Source organism: Eulemur rufifrons, chromosome 30 (genome assembly GCF_041146395.1).
Source record: "Eulemur rufifrons isolate Redbay chromosome 30, OSU_ERuf_1, whole genome shotgun sequence".
NCBI classification, from domain to species: Eukaryota; Metazoa; Chordata; class Mammalia; order Primates; family Lemuridae; genus Eulemur; species Eulemur rufifrons.
The window spans coordinates 35,661,233-35,676,968 of NC_091012.1; positions in this window are offsets into that span (position 1 = coordinate 35,661,233).

The window sequence follows — 15,736 nt, forward strand, 5'->3', positions numbered from 1 at the left end:
ATAACCACAGATTTGTAGCATAGTTTGAAGTCTGGCAAATTAATACCTCCCATTTTGTTTTTATTGCCTAAAATTGCTTTTGCTAAACGGGGTCTTCTTTGGTTCCATACAAAGCGTAAAATTATTTTTTCTATATCTGTGAAAAATGATGTTGGTAATTTAATAGGGATTGCATTGAATCTGTAGATCACTTTGGGTAGTACAGACATTTTAACAGTGCTAATTCTTCCGATCCACAAGCATGGTGTGGTTTTCCACCTATTTACATGCTCAGCGATTTCCTTCCTCAGTGTTTCATAGTTCTTCCTATAGAGGTCCTTTACCTCCTTAGTTAAATATATTCCTAGGTATTTTATTTTCTTTGTTGCTATTTTGAAGGGTATCGAGTCTTTAATTTGGTTCTCCATTTGACTGTTATTGGCATATATGAATGCCTCTGATTTGTGTGTATTGATTTTGTATCCTGAGACTTTACTGAATTCATTGATCAATTCCAGGAGTCTCTTGGTTGAATCCTTGGGGTTTTCCAGATATAATATCATATCATCAGCAAAGAGTGAGAGTTTGATCTCTTCTGTCCCTATTTGGACACCCTTAATTCTGCTCTCTTGCCTGATAACTCTCACAAGGACTTCCAATACTATGTTGAAAAGTAATGGGGACAGTGGGCAGCCTTGTCTGGTTCCAGTTCGAAGTGGGAATGCTTTCAGTTTTTCCCCATTCAGTATGATGTTGGCTGTGGGTTTGTCATATACGACATTGAGGTTCAGGAGAAATTGAAGTCATGTAAATTGCCTGAGGTCACTGAATTTATTAGTTTGCAGAAGTGAGATTAAAGTTTAGGTTGGACTGACTCTAAAATCTATGGTCTTTGCTCCCTCCACTGAACCACAGGGCCCCAATAAACCTGTTCTCAGTGCTTCCTGGCCCCTGTCTTGGGGGCATACACTCTAATAGTAAGGAAGGAACATGACAATAAGTGACAAATATAGTTATGCCCAATGTTTGTTCAAGGTACAGTAGAGCACGCAGGAAAGAAAGCATTTATCATGTCAGCTTAGGATGTGGTGTGGAGGGCTGATCAGGCTAATATTGTGAAGGAACAGCCCCTTAAACTGAGTCCTGATAAGAGTCACCAAGGGGACAAGGAGTAGGTAGTAGGTGCTTGGTGGGTGTGGAGTACATTCCTGACACAGGAAACAGTGTCCATGTGGGGATTTTCATAGAAGTTTTAAAATGAAAAAACAAACTTCTCTTTAAAAAAAGAGTCTATAATACAGTTGCTGATATTTCTGTTTCAGAAGTTCAGAGACCTGACCGCCAAAGGAAAATACAACAGATCCAAACAAAAAAACCAAAGGCATCGCTAATCTGCCATCTGCACCGATGATGTAGGAAAATAAACGAGGAGAGCTAAGCAAAGCAAAACAAAACAGAAACGCCTTAAACAAAAAAGTCCTCTTTTGAGGCAGGAGGAAAGCTCTGTCTCCCAAAGCCACATTTGTATTTTCCGTGTTTATGCTGTGGTATGACCAGGGTCTCAAAGTCCTTTTGGGGGCCTGTCTCTTTTTATGCTATATGGCTTAATCTGTCTCCATCACTACCCAAAGTGAGATGGGAATCAGCTTAAAAAGCCAAGGCTTGACTTTAGCTGTGCAGCACCCGCCTCCCAAGCCACAACATCTTAACACAGCCTCCTCCCAGGCAAGGAAATAGTCAATAAGGAAATACCATAGTTAGGCCCTTTGCAACTTGCTGGAAGTGTGAGGCGGTGCTTCATTTCCTGATCACTCAGGTGGAAATTGTAAAAACAATTAAGAGCAATGACTAATCACTGAATCAAAGCAGGTTGCCCAACTCATTTGCAATTGTGTGCTCAGTTCTGTGTGCCAACAAACAAAGACTTGGGGAGTTTATTATTTAAACCAATTAAAAGCTCTAGGCAAAACGAGTAGTCAATTTGTGGCCACGTGGTGGGAAAACATCAGTTGGAAGAGCCTGAGGAATTTCGTGAGCAAAGCCATATGGCCAAAAACGGAATGAAGCACCCAGGATCACTGGGAATGTCTGCACTGAAAGCAATTTCAGAATAAAAAGTGTCACCTAGCAAGAACGGACTTGTGCTCTGCGCATAGGCTCCCTCCTCCATATTCTAGTGTGCCTGCGAGGCTGGTAGTTCTAACCAACAGTAAAAGAAAAACGAACTGACTAAAATCCATACTCTGTTCAGCAAGAGACATTGCTAAATTTCCTGTCCACCATTTGCACTTTTATGTATTTTAGGGCTACCTAGAGAGTTCTTAAAGGCCCAGATGATGAAAATCGGCTGCCCTTCTTCCCAAATGAGGTGCACAGTCCATCTGGAGAGGGCACTCACACTTTTGTATGAAGCTGTAGGCCGTAAAACGAAAAGTAAAGAATTAAAAACTGAAGCCATTTGGTAGCAGTTATAAAAAAAAGGGCGGGGGGAGGTAGAAGGTGGTGCGGTGGGGGCAGTTCCTTCAGCAAATTAGATTTACAGAATGGATGTTATAGAGTAAGCCTTTACTGAAAGTTCCTTTTCACATCCCTGTGAGATATTTCCTGCTTACATTTTTTTTTTCTGGCCTACAGGTCCTCTTGCTCCTAACCACTCCCCTCCATGTCTCCATGCTACCCCCACCCTATGCATTTTCCTGGAAAGTCTAATAATTCTTGTGCTCCCAATAGATCTCACTTCTTAAGGTTCTGGTTCCTTTTCCCTTCAAGTTCCTTCCAAAACAAGCATTCTCAGACACTCCTGATTACAGAAATAGGAAGAACAATTGTACCAGGACCAACTGGAAAATTTGGGGAACTGAGTCAGCTAGCTGCAGCTGCCCTGTATCATGTTGTATATGATAACTAATGCACTAAGATTAAATAATTTTTGTACCTCAATAAACAATATGGCTCAGAGTATGACAATAAGTAAACTAACAAAGAATAACAGCTGTGATGTCATTCCTTTCAAAAAGTCTAGCACTATCAATACTTCCAAAATTAATATGGCACACCTGTTGGTGTGTTGGGAGGTGGTCAGGATTCCAACTCCAATTTTCTGCAACCTTAAGGCTAGCAGCAGGGAAAGAGTGTAGGGGCTGCTATACTCTCTACTCGGAGCTTACCTGAAACCATCATCTTGCTGATCTTGGGCATCTGATCCCACCTCATTTCATTCTGACAAGTTGGCAGCAGCAGCGCCCCCAACTTGCATTACAGGTGAAAGAGATTAATCCTTCATTTTTAAAGTCAGATGCCTGCAATGAGTAAGGTTGAAAAGTACAAAAATGCAGGATCTGTGAGTTCCAAGTCTGACTCTGCTACTAGGAGCTAAGAAGCCCTCAGAAAGTCAGACAGCCTCAGGGTCCTGCTTGACTATCCAAAGAACCTTCTTTCCTAAACTATCAGACATGGAAGAAATATGAGTGATCATTTGTTAATCCAGGCACTGAAAGCATATCCCTATTTTGAAACCAATGGGAATCGGAACAACATGTCACAGAGACTAACTGAACTGTTTTGGGTAGTGGATTTCAAAACAGGCAATTAAGAATTGTGTGAAAAATAAGCACCACATGTACTCACCATCAAATTGGTTTCACTGATCATCACCTAAGTGCACATATAGTAATAACATTCATCGGGCGACAGGCAGGTGGGAGGGGTGAGGAGGAGATGGGTATATACATACATAATGAGTGTGATGAACACCATCTGGGGGATGGACACACTTGAAGCTCAGACTTGGGGGGAGGGGGGACAAGGGCAATATACGTAACCTAAACATTTGTACCCCCATAATATGCTGAAATAAAAAAAATAGAATTGTGGTCCTGTCTGAAGACATCCCTGAAATTTAATCTGGTGCAGATTTGGGATGGCCCTCCTTCTGTGTGACAGCACCGGGAACCCTGCTTAATTTACAAAACAGAATGCCAACCCTGCCACCTGGCTTGCAAGTGTGATAGGCATTACAACTGCTAAACAAAATGCAGTTCTTCTCTAGAACAAGATATAGACATAGCTTAGAAATGCAAACCCCAGTCCCTTTGAAGTTAGGCACAGCCATGTCACTTGCTCTAGCCAACGAAGAGTGAGTGAAAGTGCCATGTATTACTTCTGGGTAGAGGCATTTAATTGTCAGACTTTCCAGAGCTCTCTTGCCCCGGCCGGGTAATGCTGAAGCACAGAGTTGAGATGATGTCATGAAATGCTATGGAGTGATGACATGGAGCAAACCTACTTACTGACTGATCCGTGCTGGAGCATGAGTGATCAAAATGTTTTTTGGTGTATTAAACTATGAAGCTTTGGGTGTTATTTGATCACAGCATATCTAGCCTATTCTGACCAATAGTAGTCATAATCTAAGGCTATAGTTTTTTCATTCCCAGAGCTGTAACTTAGTCATTCACTGGCAAGTTTAATATTGACTAAAAAGTTATTTTACCAAGTGGAAAACATGATTTAAGTAAGTAATATTAAAGAAGCAGTGTAAAGGACACGTTGACCATCCACTTTAGCTTTCCAAGGTCTGATTTTATGCAAATTAAATAAACAGAAGGTCATATATTTTAACTGATTTTGCTTAGGTCCATATGGGAATGCATTCATAAAGTCTTCGGTTGCTATTCAAAATTAATCTAGGCTGGGCACAGTGGCTCACATCTGTAATCCCTGCACTTTGGGAGGCTGAAGCAGGAGGATCACTTGAGGCCAGGCCAGGAGTTCAAGATCAGCCTGGACAACATAGTGAGACCCCTATCTCTAAAAAAAAGTTAAAAAAAACTAGCCAGGCATGGTGGCATACACCTGTAGTCCCAGTTACTCAGGAGGCTAAGGCAAGAGAATTGCTTGAGCCCAGGAGTTCAAGGCTGCAGTGAGCTATGATCACACCACTGCACTGCAACCTGGGTGACAGAGTGAGACCCTGTTCCTCCCAAAAAAATTTATCTAAAAGAAGCCACTCTCTGCATAAAACAATGGAATGCTGTATATGATGTTTTTTATATTATACTCCATGTAATAGAGCCTGCCTAGAATCTGGTTCTGAGGCAGAAATTTTTTCTTTTGTTTATCTGGCATTTTTTTAGACAACTGGAACTGTATTTTCATTTTTTACCTTGACTACCAGGAATCTCAGAGCTAAATTTTACCGTTTCATTTCAAAAGCGATTATATTCCTCCTTCCTGGTATAATTCCTTGTGCCTGTAACTCCAGTCTTCTCTAATTTCTAATGGTCCTCTAAACATTTATATATGTATTTTTATCTTATAAACAAGTTTAGAAACCTTTAGAAATATTGATGGTGATAGCTATTATAAATTATTTGGTTTTCAAGGCAAACTCATTTGTAAGGCCAGACTACCTCCACAAAGTGAATCCAGTTCATCCCCATGAGACCAAGTTCTAAAAGGTTACAGACTCTCATTTGTCTCTGTACTGTGTTCAAAGGGAAGAAAATAATCTCACAGGCTATTGGATGGAGTATGGCTCACTGTTAGAGGTATAGGGACCTTTTTTATATGATTCAGGATGAAAAGAGTTAGACTACAAATTCAGAAATAATCTGATCATCTTTATTTGGGAAACAACAGAATATGACAAAGAAAGGTGATAGGACATTGTGGCAATACTATTGCAAAGGAAACTTAACCATGATGGAATCTATGATTATAGATGAACTTGGTATTTTAAAATACATAAGTCCCCATAAATGGAAAGGAGAGAAAGAATAAATATATAAGGCTGAATACAAAATTATAATAAATGGATTTCTAAATGTCACAATAAGCCCAGTAGATTGTGTTTCTCAAAGTAGGACAGGGTTTCTCAACCTCAGCACTATAAACATTTTATAGTGGAGAATTTCTTATATTGATGGTTTCTTTGTGCATTACAAGATGTTTAGCAGCATCCCTGGCCTCTATCCACTATTAAACAGTAGAACTTCTTCTGAGTCATGAAAATAAAAAATGTCTTTTAGACATTGACAGATATCCTCTAAGGAATCAAAATTGTCCCTCATTGAAAACTACTGAGTTGGAGTAATCTTTCGTCAGAAACTTCTGCCACAGTCAGCCATATACCCTGTCCTATTTTGTCTTTCTTAGAAAATAGTCATAATAGTTGTTATTATTGTGTACCTACTATGTATTAGACACTTTACATGCATTTTCTCATTTAATCCTCACCACAGTCCTGTGAGGGACTATTCATCCCCAATTTACAGATGACAAATCTGAAGTTTAGAGAAGGTCATACAAGTAGCAGGAAATAGAGCTAAGAGGCAAACCCAGAACTGCTTGACTCTAAACCTGTGTTCTTACCTACTGTTCAACCCAGATCAACAACCTGTAGGGTACTATTTATCTCAATTTAACAAATGAAGAAACTAAAGTTCTTCCAGCTTAAGCAATTTACCTATGCCACACAGCTAGCCTTAGTCAGAATCAGGATTCTAATCTAGGTTTCTGAAGCTCAAAAGACACATCTATATATTTTTTTGATCTATTAAGTGGTGGCTGGGCCATTTGTACACTATCCCGCTTGGGTGCCAATAGAAGCAAAAGGGTGAGACATCTGGAACCAATGAAATTCAGAGATTGCACCAAAAGAAAATACCAAAGTAGTGGCAATCAGCAAAAGAAAAGAAAAAAAAAATCTGTCAGTACTGAGGAGGCCACACAGCTACCAACATTTGCAATGAGAAAAAACAGTCCAACTACTACTACCACTTAGGGAACCATTTGAGTACTTCTCTGGTAATCCTTGACCCTCACCTGCTTCACTGAACTCCAAAGACAGAAAAAACTTTGTGACCAGGTTGAGTTTTCTTAAGGCACTTTGAGACTATTTTGCTTTATGTCTGCTAATGGCTGAGCCAGACCAAATCATATTTTATGCAATGATGATGATAAAAAGTCAATATTGCATGAACTCCCCACGTGCCCAAGCTGGGATTTAACATGGCAAAATTGATGTGTGAACCAGTGTTGCTATTTAATGTGGTTTCTATCAAAGTGTTCATAAAACCTGGAGCTGCAGCTGGCCCCCATTAGGTAGTTTCTTGGTGAAAGTTTTCCAAGGAAAACTTTTTTTTAACAACTTCATAAAGCCAGGCACAAAAGGGCAGTGCAATGACTAGCTGAAAGCCATGGGACTTTTTGTCTTTGACAACTTTAATGTTAAATGGGGGCTTACTCTGTACATTTCTGGAAGAAAAATTGGAAGGCATTAGAGGCTACATTTTAAGCTTTGCATGATTTCATTCATTTATGTATGAATTCATTTGTTCAACATTTATTTAGCACTTACTGTATGCCAGGCACTGTGCCAAATGCTGGGAGGAAGAAAAAGATGAATAACACTGGGGAGAACACAAATAACTAATTCAAAGTAGTCTGTGGCAAGGGTTTCAGTGATGGAATTTGTAAAGTTACCTGGAAAAGTGCTTGGTGCCAAGTAGGTACTCAGAAAACCTGTGCTTATTCCTTCTACATGTACAATTAGATGTGAATGTTTTGAGGATAATCATGTATTTATTGCTAAAAGATGACTATCAACCTCAAACAAAAGGTAACATTTGGGGTCCAATTTGGGAATACGTGCTATTGTTTTAAAAGGTACATTTTCATCTAAATAACCAGATGCATATGTTAGTTTTATAGATAACACCGTTAAACTTTGCCTGTGTGCCAACATACTCCCTCTGCTCTCAGGAGACTTATACTCTGGTTGAGGAAATCATGTTTGTACTTTCTTATGAGTAAAACGTGAAAGAGGTTTTCCCATCCAGCAGAATCTCTTACCCACAGACTTAGGTTAGTTCCAGATTGGTATAAACATTGGTCATTCATCCAACCAACCTTTCCATTCAAGCAGCATAGGTAACAATAATGCTACAAGAGTTCAGAGGAGCAATTGATTCCCGAGGGCTGCAGTCCCCAATCCCCGGGCTGTGGACAGGTACTGGTCAGTGGCCTGTTAGGGATCTGACCACAGAGCTCCGCCTCCCCCACACACACTTCCTTCCCCCATCTGTGGAAAAATTGTCTTCCATGAAACTTAGGAACGGGGTGCTGGTGGGGGATGCCGCACAACAGGTGTGTGGTGAGTGACCTCCCCATCACTTGCATCACCACCTGAGCTCCGCCCCTACTGCCACCACTTCCCTGGAAAAATCGTCTTCCATGAAACTGGTCTCTGCTGCCAAAAAGGTCGGGGACCGCTGTGCTAGGGGAAGAAATGGTCAGGCAAGGCTCTATAAAGGAGGTAATCCTAGGTCTTGAGGATGGGGATTGCATACAATACAAAGGAAAAATGACATTCTAGAGTGGGGATAGCCTGAGCAAAGATGCAGGATAAGAATGTGCTTAGCATGATTGGGGACAATGAATAAACTAGTGTTACAGGAACACCATTCAGAGGATTAGTGGGAAATCAAATTCACACTAGGTAGGACCACATCATGGAGAATCTCAAATTCCAGTCTAAGGCACTGCATGAAATTAGTAGCCTATATATGATTGTAAACATTATACTTAAAAAATATGAAGCAAGGATTAAAATGAGCCCCCAGATGTAAGTATTTTGTTGTTAACAGTATTATTCATTATACTAAGTCACAGAACTCTGTCCTTCCAAATGCTTCCAATACTATAAAATCCACAGGACTTAGGGGCCTGAGAAAGAAAAAGTCCTGACAACATATGACAACATCGTGCCTGGGGAGTGTGTCCTTGAGAAAAGAAACAAGCATTTGCAGACACTGTGAAAGACCTTTGTACATGTGTTTTTTAATTTAATTCTCACATAAAGTCTAGAAGTAGGTCCCAATATAATTCCTATTTTACAGATGAGAAAACTGAGCCTCAGACAGTAAATCAACACAGGATTCAAAATCTGGCCCGTTTTGTTCTAAATCCGCTACTCCTTACAATACCCCACTGCCTCCTGAATGGAATCTCTTTGCAAAAATTTGAATCAGGGCATCCTGTGATTAATCCATGCCTCTAGTTGTTATTCTCTTGGAACTTAGTAAAATTCTATTTACCTGTTGTCCAAACATCCTTAAATGGCAGATATTTTAGAGTTGTAGGCAAGTTAGGGAAATCAATGAACTCAAAGATTCCCAAAACAATTCATTATAAAGCCATACTATCCCTGCATTATGTAGACAAACTACTCCCACATTTACCCATCAAGAGACACGACACCATGAATAAGAGAAAATGGCACCAGCTGGAACTATCTCTTTGGCTCAAGTTGATGACATATACATTAAGCCATAGCCAACATGGATTGGTTCTGCTATTCTGGTCGGCTCTGCTGCTTCTTTAAGTATCACATCACTAAAACTACAGTGAACAATTATACTAGCAGATAACATTTGTACAGCACTCTATGGTTTGCAAAAGTTATATACAACCTCCCTGTGAAACACCACCACTTCCAATATCACAAATGAGAAAACCAAAGTTCAGAGAGATTAAGTAACTTGCTCAAGGACACATGTCTTAATCAGCAGTAAAGTATAGAATCAAACCCCGGTCTTTTGACCTTGAAGTTCGATATACTACTGTTTAAGTTCCAAGGCACTGGTTTTGCCCTCATTTTTGCAAAATAACTACATAGTTGAAAGACTATAAAAAGTCACCAGCTTAACTAATTTGATTTCTCAATCCTGAACTTCCCAGCTTCTGAAGTTCTTCTCTCCAGGCCCACTATCTCTCTGTTGATTGGACTGACCAGCTGGTCTGGTACCATGCACACATACCTCCTCAAACTCCCAAATGCAATAAACATCACTTTAACTTTGAGGAAATCCAAAACACATGGCAACCATAAAAATGGCATTGGAAAAATTAACAACAGGTTATCAGAGAGACAGAATCAATAGTAGTGTTATATGGATGAGTCATGACTAGCCCCCGTCAAAAAAAACTTGGAGGATATTATAATGATATAGATGACAGAGAAAATGTAGGAGTGAGATAAACAGCTACTAGTGAGCAGGCAGAAATACTCAAAAGACCTAAAAATTCCAGTCATGAAACCATTCTATTCTTCAGCTACCCTATTTTATCATGTTTTTAGTAATATATGTATAAAATTGCATATGTATAGATCATTCATCCATCAGCTAATTACTTTAGGCATGAGAAAATCAGTAGATTATACTCTCAAGTGAGTGGTTTGTTTATTTAATTTGTGAGAAGAAGATCCTAATCTAGGTCCTTATTGCCCAGGGGCTGAATTATGCAAGAGCCTTCTACTTGACCTCCCTGAATAAGTAATGTTTGTCCTACTTGAGAGAATCACCTGTTAAGGGCCTGTTAAGCCACAAATTTCTGGACCCCACCCTCAGAGTTTCTGATTCAGTAGGTGTGGGGTGGGGCTCAAGAATTAGCATTTCTAACAGATTCCCAGATGTTACCAACTCTGTTAGACCAGGAACCACACTTGGGGAACAAATGCTGTACAGCTACCCAAGCAACCATCTGAAAACACCAACTTTGTTGGTATCGCTCTTCTCAAATACTTTCAGTGGCTTACCATTGCCTACACAATAAAGTTCAGACTCTAGTGTTTGATACTGCAATTTCTACTCACCTCCCTCCAATCTTATCTCCCAACACTCACAAACACAAACCCTCCATTTCATCCAAGAAGGTTTCTTCATTGGTCTCTGAACTCAACATGCTTACTGCTGACTTCAATCCTTGCTTTATGCCATTTCTTTCAAAGGAAATGTCTTCACCTTTCCTTTGCCCATCAATATCCATACTTCTGGCTCTGGCTCCATTTCCCTTATTGGCCTTTCCTGACTATTCTAACTGCATTAATCTCCTCCTTCTATAAATGCCAATAGCATTTCTAATTTGTACCCCTCAGTTTAGCAAGCAGGAAGTGGAGCAGTTTTATAGACATCTCTTCTTTGTAAGCAAACTCAGTTCCCTGAAGGCCCATGTCCTAAACAGCGCTTTTCTTCAGTACCCATGACAGTGTTAGACAAATAGTAGGTACTCAATAAATACAACTTTTAAAATACAACTTTATTAATTAAGGATGTTTCATATATCTTTAAAAACTGGTAAAGCTTGGCACAGTAACAAATGGTATATTTTGGCTAATTAGGTTTGTTTTGTTTTGAAGTTTTTGTTTGTTTTACACTTCTTTCATGTTCTGAGAATTCCTGAGGACAGTTACATTTGTAAAATTAGGTTGCAAACAGATGTGACAACATGAGTACAATCTATGCATTTGCTGATCGCTGCTGGATATTTCCCAATATACTCACACATGGAGCACAGACCTAATTTACAGAACTCAACTTAACCCTCTGGTAAGGCACATGCATCATAGGTGCCTTTGACCCAGATCAGCACCGAACACTGATCTAGACATATGCTAATTAAGATTTCATTAATGACAAAAATATCCTGCCTTTGAGGGATGTCTTGGTGAAGCAGAAGGGAGATTAAAAAGACAATTACATTTCTTAAATTGCCTCCCTTGTTCTTTATGAAATATTTTGAGGCTCATTTGGTTCAATTCCACCTTTCCAAAAAATCTCACTTGGGAGAAAATGGGAATATAAAAACAATAATCTCTCAAAGCAAATTTAAGCTATTCTAACAGAGACATCGCATGTAGAAAGCAACTAATGTCTTAAACCCCGCTGTCCAAGTTCTTCCCTCCCATTGAATCTAAATTATCTGTATTGATAAAAAGAAAACAGGTACAAATCGTGTCCACATGTACAAACTAGTTTGAATTTTTTTAAATAATTTTTCTCCATTTCTGAACAGGTTACTAAGCTGGGTTTGATTTCAGTCAAACATCTGGTACTTTTACTATCAATTATTGTCTTCACCACAGTCCCATATAATCACACATATTTCTAGAACATGGCAGGGCATAATCATCTGGCAGCTGGACATCACTGTAATGACAATGACAATGTTACTCAATCCAATGACATTAGTTAGAGTTGGAAGTGGATTTTTACTTTATTTTGGATTTCCTTCACTCCAAAGAAGCTCTCCAACTCCAAATACTTTGCTATACAAGTGACTTCTTAAATGAGTACAAAGTAACAGGCTTGTTGGTCTCTATGGCAGACCATACATAATCACCATAGAAATATATAATTACACCTGTCAACCTCATCTCGTGTAATTGATTCAATGACTAACAATGTCAGTGGCAGGCTAAGCTTTGAGGTCTCGCTGTGAGAAAATACTCATACATGGCTAAACATCTTGGTGTCTTAATTGCTTGTCATACTGCCAAGGCTCCTATGTTGTATCTATTTTCACAGAAACAGACTGGAATAGATAAAGCACATTTAATAGCCTAAAGTGAAATGATAACCTTGTTTTTGTTTTACAGGTCTTTTAAGAAAACCGTGGAGTTGTTGAAAATAATATGGTCATGAAACCAGATCTGAAAGAGAAGCCTAAAATATGATTATGTGCATTAAAAACTAGATGCATGCTCTGCACTTTTCAAAAAAAAATCCTCTAATTATGATTGTGAGCAAAGAGAAGTAGCTCATGCTTGACTCGTACAAAGGCCCAACATGACAAGAAGTTTTCATCACAATCAATGCCTTTTCAGGAGTTGCTGGAACACATTAAAGTCCATCAACCACAAAGCAAAAAGGCACTGGAAGCTACTGGCCAGTGGCAGTTTTTTTGAGGGGTTGGTTTGGGGAAATCAACACAATGGTGAAATAGAGGCTACCAACGTTGGGGACCAGCCATAATCATGTGTAATGAAGATGGGGAGTCATGGCTACTGTTGTAAAAAATGCAATAGGTTACTTTTGAAATTTAGCAAATTATATACTGTAGCTAGTGCTTAAAAAGTATAGTGACTAATAGAAAGTCGTCAAGAAGCCTACACATTCACCATGTTTTATCCAAGATTAAATAACTTTTGATACACTTCACAGATACAAATTAACTCCCATTCCCAATCTCTACTGGTCTCTTATTTATTTTTAACAAGCTGATTTTATACCAACCATAATCAGGCAACTGCTTTCCATGGCTACTAAAGCCCATTCATTCATTAATTCATTTATTTATGCACTTATTCAAAATATTTTTTAGTACATATTATGTATTGGGCACTTTGTTAGGTGTTGGGATGCAACACGAGAGAATGTGTGTTATGGAAACACATAAGAGTGGCACTAGGCCAGACTCGAATGATCAGAAAAGTTTTCCTGAAGGAGATGACACCTGAACTGAGTCTTGCAGGATGAGTAGAATATTAACCTTGTTTTGGGGATAATATATCAGTCACAGGGTAGATACAACATAGCTGGAACATGAAATGACATAATAGGAGATTTGGCCTGAGAGAGAATAAGGAACCAGATCATGGAGAGTTTTGATATCAAATTAAAGATTTAGATCCTATGAGCAATGGAGAACCAGTTTTGAAGTGTGTGTAAGGAGGGGAGAAAATGTTAGGAAGATTATTTACCTGCAATGTTAAGAATAGAACAGTGTTTCCAGAAGAATCTGATTTTTTTCCTTCAATTATATGTTCCTTGACTAGAGTATTTGACACTATTCATAACATGATTTCTTTGATTGTTTGGTTTTCTAGTTATTCTCTAGTTCCTTTGCTGGTCTTATTTCTTCTGTTAAATCAGTTGATTATTCTCATTCCCACTGTCACCAACCTCATACAGACTACTCTAAATTAGCTTTCTAATCTGCAACCCTGCTCTCTCCAGTCCATCCTAAACACTTCCAGAAATTATTCTTCCTAAACTCCACTTTCAGTGGTACAACACGCATCTGATGTTTCTAATTGCATAGCAACCGTGCACCCATTTTTGGTGACAGAACCATAATTTCCCTTTGGGAAACAATCCCTTCCCAATTGGATGCTGTTCCACCTTCCTCTTGTCAAAGGCTAGTTATGTAAGCCAGGACAAGTGAATCAGACTTCCCATGAAATTTGAATCTTGACTCAAAGCATTGAATTTTATTGGGACCTGGTTCATCCTAAAAGCAGAATGCTGAAGAGTATGTATTTTATTTCCTGCAGCCTTGTGGTTGTCATAATTCTTGTCCTTTCTAAGGCCTACTTGTTTGTACATTCCCTTAAGTTCTAGAAGTTATCCTGTGTTTTCTAACATGTGTGTGTGTGTGCATATATGTGTGTGTGTAGATGAATGTGTGTGTGTGTGTGTGTACAGTTCAAATTATCTAGAGTCCACTTCTGTTACTTGCAAATAAAGAGTACAAGCTTCCTACTGGTGTTAAAGGCCCTTGCCTAATGGATACCATCTTGCCTATGCAAATGTATATACCATATATACCATCATTAGCCAGACTCAACCCTCTGCCACAGTTCAACCAGTCTCCTTTCTCTACCCCTTCCAACACACCTACTTTTACAGGCCCAACTCCATACCTTTGCTTTTTCCTCTCCTAGTCTATCTTCACATCCACACTTGCCACTATTGTAAGTGACACTGTGATGAAAGTTAAGAAAATATGAGAGAAACATAGGTCTATCTTTCAAAAATGAGGGCAAAATACTTTCCAAGATAAAAACGGAGAGAATTTGCGGCTGGCAGAACTGCTCACAAGAAATAATAAAGGTTGTTTTTCAGACTGAATGCAAGTGACCCCAGATGGTAATTCAAATCCACATGAACAAAGAGCATTGGTAAAGGTAAATATGCGATTATTAAAAAAATTATAAATTCATGTTATCTGACTTTTCTCCTCATAACTCACTAAAATGCAATTGTATAAAATAATACAGTATGTGTATAATGTTATCTTGGGCCCATAACATGTAGAAATGTCATATATATGTGAATATACATATACTAGTAATAGCACAAAGGAGGCAGGGGGGGGACAAATCAGTATTGGGCTAAATAAATTACTGCAGATGGTAAAGTAATAATTATAAAAATGCACTGTTGGGTTCTTAACATTAATAGATGTAATATGTATAACAATAATACCACAAAAAATGAGAAAGAGAATAGAGCTATTAATATGTAGGAGTAACAGTTCTATGTGTTGAGCTAGTAGAAATCTGATGCTGATTCTGATAAGTTAAAATGTGGATGGTAAACCCCAGAGCAACCACGTTAAAAATAACTGAAAACATGTAGAGAAAAAAATTCACTAAAGAAATTTAAATGCTACATTATAAAATATTCACATATTCAAAAAAGACAGTAAAAGAAAAATACATGAACAAAAAAGAGCCATTTAGAAAATAAGAAGTAAAATGGCAGACATAAAAGAAACTTAGGAGACATAATAACAAATCACATGTGTAGACATGATTTGCATTCTTTTTTTTTTTTTTTTTTAATTTGAGACAGAGTCTCGCTCTGTTGCCTGGGCTAGAGTGCTTTGGCGTCAGCCTAGCTCACAGTAACCTGAAACTCCTGGGCTCAAGCCATCCTTCTGCCTCAGCCTCCCGAGTAGCTGGGACTACAGGCATGTGCCACCATGCCTTGCTAATTTTTCTATATATTTTTAGTTGTCCGGCTAATTTCTTTCTATTTTTAGTAGAGATGGGGTCTCACTCTTGCTCAGGCTGGTCTCGAACTCCTGAGCTCAAACCATCCACCCGCCTCGGCCTCCCAGAGTGCTAGGATTACAGGCGTGAACCACCGTGCCCAGCCTGCATTCTAATTTCTTAATGTAAAAAATGGTA